General features: G+C 32.5%; 1 non-coding gene across 1 annotated transcript; it reads right to left on the bottom strand.

Annotated features, from left to right (window-relative positions):
• Window positions 1-8,313: 8,313 nt before the first annotated feature.
• Window positions 8,314-8,415, bottom strand: LOC112436939 (small nucleolar RNA U13). The gene has a single exon (XR_003025607.1). It is a non-coding gene; the product is annotated as a small nucleolar RNA U13 (small nucleolar RNA).
• Window positions 8,416-10,527: the final 2,112 nt, after the last annotated feature.

Raw genomic sequence — 10,527 nt, 5'->3', positions numbered from 1 at the left:
AATTAAAATATCCACACAGTATAATTAGAAAAGTTAATTAATAAATTCACTTCACAACAGAAATTTATATTAGAGTAGAATAAGATCTGGGAATAGAATATGGGTAATTTTGCTTATTAGTTCATACGACCTAACACAATTTTTACAGTTGCTTTTATACTTTTAGAGACCATTTTTTCTCAGCGATCTATTCTGTACATTTGTTAACCATATTATTGAGAGACTAAAATTTTTTAAATGTATTGGAGTCTGACATCTAAATCCTGACATATTAATTATTAAAGGTATATCTTAATTCTATTTTGAGAAAGATCTAGACTTCATGTGCTTTTTATTGTGGTTTTAATGAAATTAAAAGGCTTGTTGGGTTACATAACCTCTTAATATTCTATTATTATCATACTGGTTCAATGAGAGAATACTTACCTTATACTAAAGGATGTTACATAAAACCAGGAAAAGCTTTATAAACAAGGTACTACAAACCTCCCTTTACTGAAGAGTACTGAACAGAAAGTCATTAATTGGCGCCTCTGAAAATCTAAATTATTTCATCTTCTTCTGGTTAATTCAGATGGAAACCGTGTGCAGAAAGGGGCAGGATAAATGATGTGGATCACTGAAGAGAAATGTTAGAAACATTCCACCCACTCAATTGACCCAATCAATCTTGCCCTAAATCATCTGAGAAATGAATTCTTCCTCTGTAATTCTTCATCATCCAAATAAATGCAAATATCTGGAAAAAAGCTTTATAGTCCAATCATAGAATGTTAGTTTTTTGAAAATATTTTGCTATCTTTAGAAATTGATAACAAACATATTTACTTTTGACACTTCTCAAACAATAAAGAAAAGCTAGATCACACTATAATAGTTGCTAAATATTGCATAGAAGTTAACTGCTACATTCAAATATAAGAAAGTGAATACTACTAATTTCAGCAAATACAGTTGAATGTTTTAATCAATAAGCTGGAAGAAAAATTTTCTGTATTTTAATTTCTATTAGAAACAAGTTATCTCTAATACAAAATTTCTTTTTGACGTCTTTGAAATTTGTATAGATACTTTCTTCTCTACATGTAAACACTATAATCTCTATATGTTTTTATTTATTCAATAGAACTTACTTAAAAATTACAAATAATTTTTAAAATGAGAACATAAATCAACATTAACATTGAAGAGAATAAACAATACCTTTGGAATTTTCATTAAAATGAATCTGATTTTCAAAGAAATGATATGGCTTAAATAGATTTCTGCCACATTGCAATAGACTCCTGTTGCTTGAAAAATGAAAAGAACAGAAGAATACGTAAGAAAATAAATGCTCAGCAAAATCTGAGCCTTTCATTGTTCAAGAAGAGTGTTTTTAATGCAGTGTGGTAATGGAATGCTTTTGTCTTTCTTTGTCTAATGACAAATGCAATTTTAATTCCTTGGGTCTTTTGGGCTGCTAACTTGAAATGTCATTTAATTATTGCATTATTAATTTATATTTTTGGTCATCTAATAGACTGTGACGTTCTTGAAGATAGGAATGTCTTAATCATCTTTGTTTGCCTAGGAGCTATCACTGTGCCTGGAGCTTAAGATCAACCAATATAATTTACCATTTGAATACTAATGAATAAATTAATTACTAAAAGTGAAACTATTATTAGTGAAAAAACAGTTGAAGTTAATAGTTAATAGTATTTTACCAATGTTATTGTTTTTAAAAATTTATAAATGGACCATGTAGGGTACAGTGTAAGCAGTAGGAGAATCTTTGTGAAGAGTATACGAAAACCTTCTGTAATCTTTCATCAGCTTTTTTTTTTTTTTTTTTTTTGAGAAGGAGTCTCACTCTGTCGCCAGGCTGGAGTGCAGTGGCGTGATCTCGGCTCACTGCAACCTCCGCCTCCTGGGTTCAAGTGATTCTCCTGCCTCAGCCTCCCTAGTAGCTATTTCAAAGTATTAATAAATTAAATAAATTAGGAAGATATTTGAACAATGCTCTTACTTTTTCCATTTCATATCGAAATTCAAAGTATTTAGGAAAGCCAAAACAACTTTTCAAGAAAAACAACGTTTGATGACGTATTCTAACTTATTTGAAGGTTTATTATAAAAAATACATTTATCAGGACAGTATGTCTACAAATAAAGATAAGTTGATCAATGTATCAAAATAGAGAAAATACAGATATAAACCCACTGATTTTTGACAAAAATTTCATAGCAATTTAGGGGATAAATAACAGACTTTTAAAGAAATGTTGCTGGGCAATTTGATACTTATCTGAAGAAAATTTTGAAGTTTGATCTTGTAGACCTATATGTACAAACTAAATGTATAAAATTTCAGGGCAAAACTAAGTATTTGTGCTTTGAAGTTAGACAAAGCTTTCTTATATAAGATACCAAAAGCATGATTTATAAAATAAAATAATGATAAATTGGATTTAATCAAAATTTCAAATTCTCCTCATGAAAAGATACTATGAATAGAATGAAAAAAAATCAACAACAGACTGAGAGATTCCATTTACGTATTATAATTTCAAAAAAAAGATTTGCATGTAGAGCAAGGGTCGACAAACCTTAAATAGCCAAATAGCAAATATTTTAGTTTGCAGATCTTACAGTCTCTGTGGAATCTCCTCCGTTCTGTTATTGCAGCATGAAGGCAGCTTTAGACAATATAAACATGAGTGAGCTTAGCTGTTTCTGATTAAACTTTAGATACAGAAACAGGTGGTGTGCTGGATTTGGCTTATGCATGATAGTTTGTCTACCTGTGATGTAAATATGAATAATTCACAAAACTAAATAATAAGCAAATAAACAATGCAATAAAAAATAGGTGAAAAAAATTAACAAACAGTCCACCAGAGAGGATTATAAAGCTATTTTTGTTATAGTGATTGAATTAAACACAGGATAAATGCCCTTTCTTGTTCTCTACACCCCTGAGAGGAAATGTCCCTAATTTATTTTTTATTTGAAATCTCTCTCTTCCCTAATTCTACTCAACTTAATATCAGGAAGCTTAATTATAAATACTCAAATTTTCCAATAAAAAGCCATTTATCTTAACAATATTAGGTATATATTTCTTAACTGGGAATAAATTTAAGTTTTGTGCACTGGCTTATACATGATGTATAATAACTGAACTATTTATGCCAATCCAATGATTAAGATTTCTTATATAAAATAGATATAAAAACAAAAATGTTTTTATGTGTTGAGGTCAAAGAATTTTTATTTATTACATTTGTAGGCATTTTTAGTAATAACATTTATGTTTTCCATTTATAATGATGAAAATCAGAAAACCATTCTGAAATAATAGATTTATCTTTGAAACCTAAAAAGTATGTAGTTTTTTGTTTTTTTTTTTAATATGAGTGGAAACTATCTTCAAGTATGGAAGTTATGAAACCCATTTTATAACTTTTTATAACATTTTATAATACATTTCCAAATGTGTTGTTTGGAAATTATATATTGGTATATGTGAAAAAGCAGGAAATAGATACAGAACATTCCTGCTTTATCACCTAGAAAAAGTCTATGCTACAGTGATTTTGTCATTGATTACATAGTCATTCAATATAAATCTATTTACTTCTTTAATGATTTTATATTTTTCAGCCATAGATACATTTTAGCCTCAGTGAGTTAAAAACTTACACAAATACATGTTTAATTCAAGATTAATAAATATTTGTTTTTCAAAACCACCATTTTCTATGCTCTTCTGTGAGTCTCATAACAATCCAGTGAGGTAGGCAGACAATAAATAATCTCTAGCTTAACAATAAGAAAGATGCCAAGGATGTTGCACCAATTGATCTGCTCAATGTTCAATTGGTAATAATCAGCACAGCCAGAATTTGAGACGTCCTGTGTGGCTATAAAATCTCTGTATTTTGCCCATTATTCTCTGATGGTTTAGCAGTTACTATGATGGCATTAAAATATGGCCTCAATGTCTTTGGTTCTCCTCCTTTAAAGAGGTGGAATCTCAGTGACTTGGTTCTAAGGAGTAGGAAAAAAAAGAAAACAACATCAAAAGCACGAGAGTACAACATAGGAGTCTAGGTCTGGATTACTTACTCAGGGAAGCCAGCTGCTGTGTCATGAGAGTACTATGTGATGAAGAACTGAGGCCTCCACCCAACAGCCACGTGCGTGAGCTGTTGTGGAAGCTCATCCTCCAGTCCTGGGTGCAGCTTTCAGGTATCAGCAGCCCTAGTTGACATCCTAATTACAACCTCATCAGAGTCCGTGAGCCAGAACCACTCCACTAATTCACCTTGAATTCCTGGGCTTAAAAAATTGTGAGATGTATGTTTTAAGCTGTTATTCTAAGTTAATTTATTATGTATAAATAGATAACTAATAGTTACCTTCTCAGACTTCTTCCCAGTACTGATGCCTTTGCTGATTAGAACAGTTTCAAGAACCATTAATGTGTTTTCAACAATCTGTTTCTTCTTCCTTTTGATGACCAATCGGTGCAATTTCTAGTGGAAGATAATGTCAAAGGTTCATATATGTGTAGATAGATAGATAGATAGATAGATAGATAGATAGATAGATAGATAGATATGATTTCACTCTAGATTCCACTTTAGAATTGGTCTTTGCTTCTCTGAAGAACAATGTTTGGACTATCACGATATACTTGAAAGTCAATAAAACAGACCAAACAGTTTACCTCTTTGAATTAGAACTCAAAGGAAAACAGCAAATGGCATGTCTTAGTCATGGAATTCTGCTTTATGGATTATGCTATTAGAGCTGTAGATTAGAAGAAAACTAGGTCTCAATTCCAGTAAACATGCTGAAATAAGTAGAAATAAGTATATAAATAAAAATTTTCTCTAATATGTTTTATACTTCTGAACAGTTTTTATAGGAAGGATAGGCCAAATCATTGAATTTTTTTCAATTTATTAATTTTAAAAACACTGAATGACTTAACCTGTAATATGAAGAAAAGGGAATAGATATAAATATTTAACATAGGGAGGTGGTATTATGGTATATCAAATAATACCTTAATGGATTATTATGCAGATGTTAAAATTATAATGGAAAATATTAGCCACCAGATAAAATGTGTGAAAATTATGTCAAATGAATAAGATGAAAATAAAATTGTGACTATATTGATTATAGTCATGTAAATATTATATACAAATATAAATAAGAACAAAAAATAAAATTAGAAGAAATGATTTATTGGAGTAATAGAAAACTAAGTAAATACAATTTGCTTCTTAAGAAAGCCGGATTTAAAAAAAAAAATAGAAAAATCTCTTTGGCAGTCCAACAAAAACATAAAGTTATTTATAAGGAAAACAAAATGAGGTTATCATCAAACTCAACAGCATGTTTAATTCCAGAACTAAATGAAATAACACATTAGTGACACTCCCATAAAGAAAAGTAAGCAAAGGAAAAGTAAGATAATAGTATTATATCGAGCCAAATTTACTCTCAAATATAAAAGCCACAAACTGTTATAATGCAAAGACAAAGTAAGATAAATATATTATATCTAGCCAAATTTACTCTCAAATATAGAAGCCACAAACTGTTACAATACTTCAAGAGCTAAGATATTGCTTTCTCCAAGAGCTCTTTCTTATGCATTAACTAGGCCATGAATTGCAGACAACCACAACAATCAGTATAAACATCAATATAAATACTGCCTTTTATTTTTATATAAATATAAAAATATTATATAATAAATAGTCCAATTCTACCACTTTTGATATTCTTCAAAACATATGTATTTAATGTGGAAAAAAAGAAGACAGAAATTTAGCAGAGATAACGTATACATCTCAGTCTTCAATTTAAATCAGGCATAACACTATGAATTCACGGAGGGCATGTTATCTGCCTTTGTTTTTGTTTTTTTTTTTTTTCTGTCGCCCAGGCTGGAGTGCAGTGGCGCGGTCTTGGCTCACTGCAAGCTCCGCCTCCCGGGTTCATGCCATTCTCCTGCCTCAGCCTCCCAAGTAGCTGGGACTACAGGCGCCCGCCACCACACCTGGCTAATTTTTTGTATTTTTAGTAGAGACAGGGTTTCACCGTGTTAGCCAGGATGGTCTCAATCTCCTGACCTCGTGATCTGCCCACCTCGGCCTCCCAAAGTGCTGGGATTACAGGCGGGAGCCACTGCGCCTGGCCTTATCTGCCTTTCTGCTAATCTAGCCATCCATCCACACTTCAATCCACTTATTCACTCTAACTCTGTCAAATGGAAAGATGTAGAAATAACAACAGACCCAGTTAATAATGCACATTCATATTGCCCAAATTCTGGTCTTGAAATACCCTTCCTCACACTCCCGCCCCTGCCACATATACACAAACCAGAACTAGAAATGTCTCATTCCAGATCTGGGATGGAAAATGTGTAGGAAGTGTCTGAAACATTTTAGCAACTATCAGGGACTGCAATGGGGCATGTCAAAAGAACTCAGAAGACATAGGAGCCACCCACTGGAGAGACAGGAGCATTTCTGCTTCAATAAAAACAACAATGGATTAAAACACTTCAAATATATTTTGTATAACTGTGAGTTCAAATACTAATAAAAAATTAATTGAAACTTTTCAACAAATTAGCCAAATTTGGAGGGTCATAAAGAAATAATTCAGTTTTTAAAATAAATTAAAAAGAGCAAAAAAATAAATCTTTTAGCCTATTAGTCCTGTGCAAACTTCTCTGAGATAGAAAACATTAGATTAAAAAAAATTTTACTCATATAAAAAATTTTACTAATAAAAAAGGAGAAATGATATAATAAAATGTCACTAATTAATTAATATATCTAGGCAATAAGCACAATCAATAGATAACATCACCAAAAGTGGCAACCAGACACAGTATGCCTCTTGCTTGAGGAATGTAATGAACAGTCTTGCCAAAAGGTGAAGAAAAGATTTATTTTTATCTATATAAAACTAGTACAGATTCATATATATATAGATAAGTTTTTATATATAAACTTCCTATATCTATTTATATACTTATATATATCAATCTATATATAGATTGATATATTTATATAGCTAGACATATTTATTTGTTTAAGGATTAGCTACATATTTATGTATTGACTCTGTAAATCCCCTATATTAAACAATCAATTGATAGAAAATACAGAGGGCAGAGAAATATGTTAAAATATTCCTTGGGAATATGTGAAAATTATAGAATCTTAAATACTTTACAAGTAAAATGGCCCAGTTATATTGTGAAATATAAGATTGCAGGAAAATAATAATTTATGGATTGGACCTGTAATAAAGAATACTTAAGATATATAACCATGCTCCCAAAAAGTTAAAATCAAACCTAGTATTTAAGAATACTTCTTGAGTTATTAAACTGTGAAGTAAAGCAGAGCATGACTACCATTAAATATGTACAATGGTTACAGCAGGGCTGTGAGGTTTTGATTGAGATCAGGCACGTTGAGAGGTTCAATAATGTCTGGAAAGACTATTTATTGATAAAAGTGGTAGTTACTAGTTGAACACATAACAATTTATTAAGTTGATCATATGTTTTAATCTTTCTCTGTGCTATATTTTACAATAAAAGAGTTTTTCATCAATAGCACTCAAGGAAGTAAATTGTAGAGCTCAGAGAATCTTTAGTAAAGCTGATGATCCAAGCTTAACAATGAGATGAACCTTAAGATTCTTGGTATTTCAAACCTTAGCCAATAACACATCACAGGAACTGTCAGCTTAGGACACTGCTGCAATGGAACTGCCATTGTCATTGTCACTGTCACAAAGCTGCTTGACAATAGAGTCCATGGCTAGCCTTGCTGACACTCTTTTTGTTGGCACTCTCTCTAGATTTAGAATCCTTGGTAGCAAAGTCTGATTGGTCAAGCCTGCATCACAGCCTGTGTACATTATAGTTTCTAGGGGAGAGTAAAAATTAACATCTATTCTTCTGAGATGTTATCTTCTGATGTAGAATTCAGCCCTGCCTCCCTTGAATATTTACCCTGTGAAAAAATCCTCTATTTGAGTAATGAGTATAAAGTTTTGGCTCCAATATCTACATCAGGAGACAGATCAGTTTTCATCCATTTTCTGTTACTTATTAAAACAATCCTGGAAACTGGGTAATTTATTTAAAAAGGAATTTATTTCTTACAGTTTTGGAGACTGAGAATTCTAAGATTGAGGGGCTGGATCTGGTGAGAGCCTTCTTACTGGTGGAAACTCTCTGTGGTGTCTGAGTTTTTATTTCATTTTATCTTTTCTTTTTCACATCAGACAGGTAATGTACTGATATCATAGCAAGGATTGAGGGAGCCAGATCTCATATAAGCTTGAAAAGACAATAGTCATGTTTCTGAACTACAAATGGATCTCAGCATGAGTTATAGAGAACATTCAAGCCATAGCAAGAGCTAACAACTTCTATCTCTGTGTGGTTTATTAAACTAGTTTTAAAGGAAATAGAGAAATTATATAGAAGTGTAATAGTTTTAGAAGATGGATTTAGTGATATAATAGCAAATAACTAAAGGATTTTATTAATCTGGTGGCCATAGCTCTTTTATTGGGGAACTGAAGGTGTTGGATTAGATCAAGAGGAAAGCCAATGTTACGAACACAAGATCAACACAAGCGGTGGTCCTCAGGCAGAATAAAAAATGCAATGGAAAGGGTATCTGAGATGACACTAGGATGTAGGTAAAAGCCAACCCAAGGGCCTTGAAGTCTGCATTATGCTGACTCTTTTTTCTTTTCCTTTTTTTTTTTGAGACTGAGTCTCTCTGTCACCCAGGCTGAAGTGCAGTGGCATGATTTTGCAAACTCAGCCTCCAGGTTCAAGCGATTCTGCTGCCTCAGCTTTCAGAGTAACTGGGATTACAGGTGTGTGCCACCATGCCCAGCTAATGTATATAATTTCAGTAGAGACGGGGTTTCACCATGTTGGCCATGTTGGTCTTGAACTCCTGACCTCAAAAGATTCGCCTCAGTCTTGCAAAGTGCTGGGATTACAGGCATAAGCTAGCATGCCCAGCCCATGCTGAATCAGTTTATGATTCATATTCTTTATCATTAAATTCCCATAATTCACAGTTTATGATTAATGCATACTGAATGTAATCAAAGACCTTTTTAATATCTACTGGGATTATCAGGATGTTTTTCTTATTTGCTGATATGGGGTGTGTGTATGTGTATACATATGTAAACATATTTTCTAATGTTAATCAATCTGCAGAGTTCTGGGAAGTATCTGGTTCATAATAACATGTTATACTTTTAATATGTTGTTTCATTATGTTTGCTGGTGTTTTATTTTGGATTTGGACATCTAATGTATTTTTGACAAATTGTTTTAGAATTTTAAATATACTCATCAATTTCTGTTGACAAGTTTAGTCTATTTTTATAAAACAAATTATCTCTATTCTCATATTTTCATCCTTCTATGAGCATTACATTTATGTGTCTATTCAAATTATATAAAAAGTCTACCTAAATAAAATAAAATAAATCTAGTTCCATCTTTAGTCTCTTCGCATTTCTGATCAGCCTTCTTCAGCTATCCTTCAAATCTAAGTCTGTCTTCTCTTAGACTCATGTTTTTCTTGATTATCAATAAAATATAAGCCACTTGGATCATCTCTCCTCCTCCTGGAGGGTTCTCTATCTTCTCTCTGTAGTTCCTATCCCTGACACATACTATCACTCCCTTCCTGTATAATAATCTTTCCTCTTACTTCTGGGAGTTGAGCAACAATTGCTTTAACAAATATCTCATTTATTCAAACCCATTATCCCAGAATGCTTCTTTGAATATTTTTAAATCATATTTTGTACTTAACTAAAATTTTTTGGGAGGTGATTGTCTATTTTATTTCTTTTTGTAGGGAATGGGGTCTTGCTATGTTGTCCAGGCAGGTCTCCAACTCCTGGGCTCAAGTTATGCTCCTGCCTCTACCTCTGTAAGTTCTGGGATTTCAGGTGTAAGCCACCATGCCTGGTCTTAACTAAAATTGGTGTATCAACTGATAATATTGAATTCATTGAAGATGTCTTTTTTTAAATGGTGTCTATCTCAGTGTAAGGAAATGGGATTATGTAATTTCACTTGCTTTCCAAAGTCATTTCTTTATTATTCTTCTACACTCTTGCTGTTTCTTTAAGTCTCTTCCTATCTATGTTGTCCGTCTTGTATTGGTTAATATTGAGTGTCAATGTGATTGGATGAAGCATCCAAAGTATTGATCCTGGATGTGTCTGTGAGGCTGTTGCCAAAGGAGATGAACATTTGAGCCAGTGGACTGGGAAAGGCAGACCCACCCTTAATCTGGGTAGGCACCATCTAATCAGCTGCCAGCAAGGCTAGAACATAAAGCTGGCAGAAAAATGTGAAAAGACTAGACTGGCCTAGCCTCCCAGCCTACATCTTTCTCCCATGCTGGATGCCCTCGAACATCAGACTCCAAGTTCTTCAGTTTTGGG

Source organism: Pan paniscus, chromosome 14 (assembly GCF_029289425.2).
Source record: "Pan paniscus chromosome 14, NHGRI_mPanPan1-v2.0_pri, whole genome shotgun sequence".
Classification (NCBI taxonomy): Eukaryota; Metazoa; Chordata; class Mammalia; order Primates; family Hominidae; genus Pan; species Pan paniscus.
The sequence above is the reverse complement of the archived record's forward strand: the minus strand, read 5'-3'. Positions and strand labels throughout refer to the sequence as shown.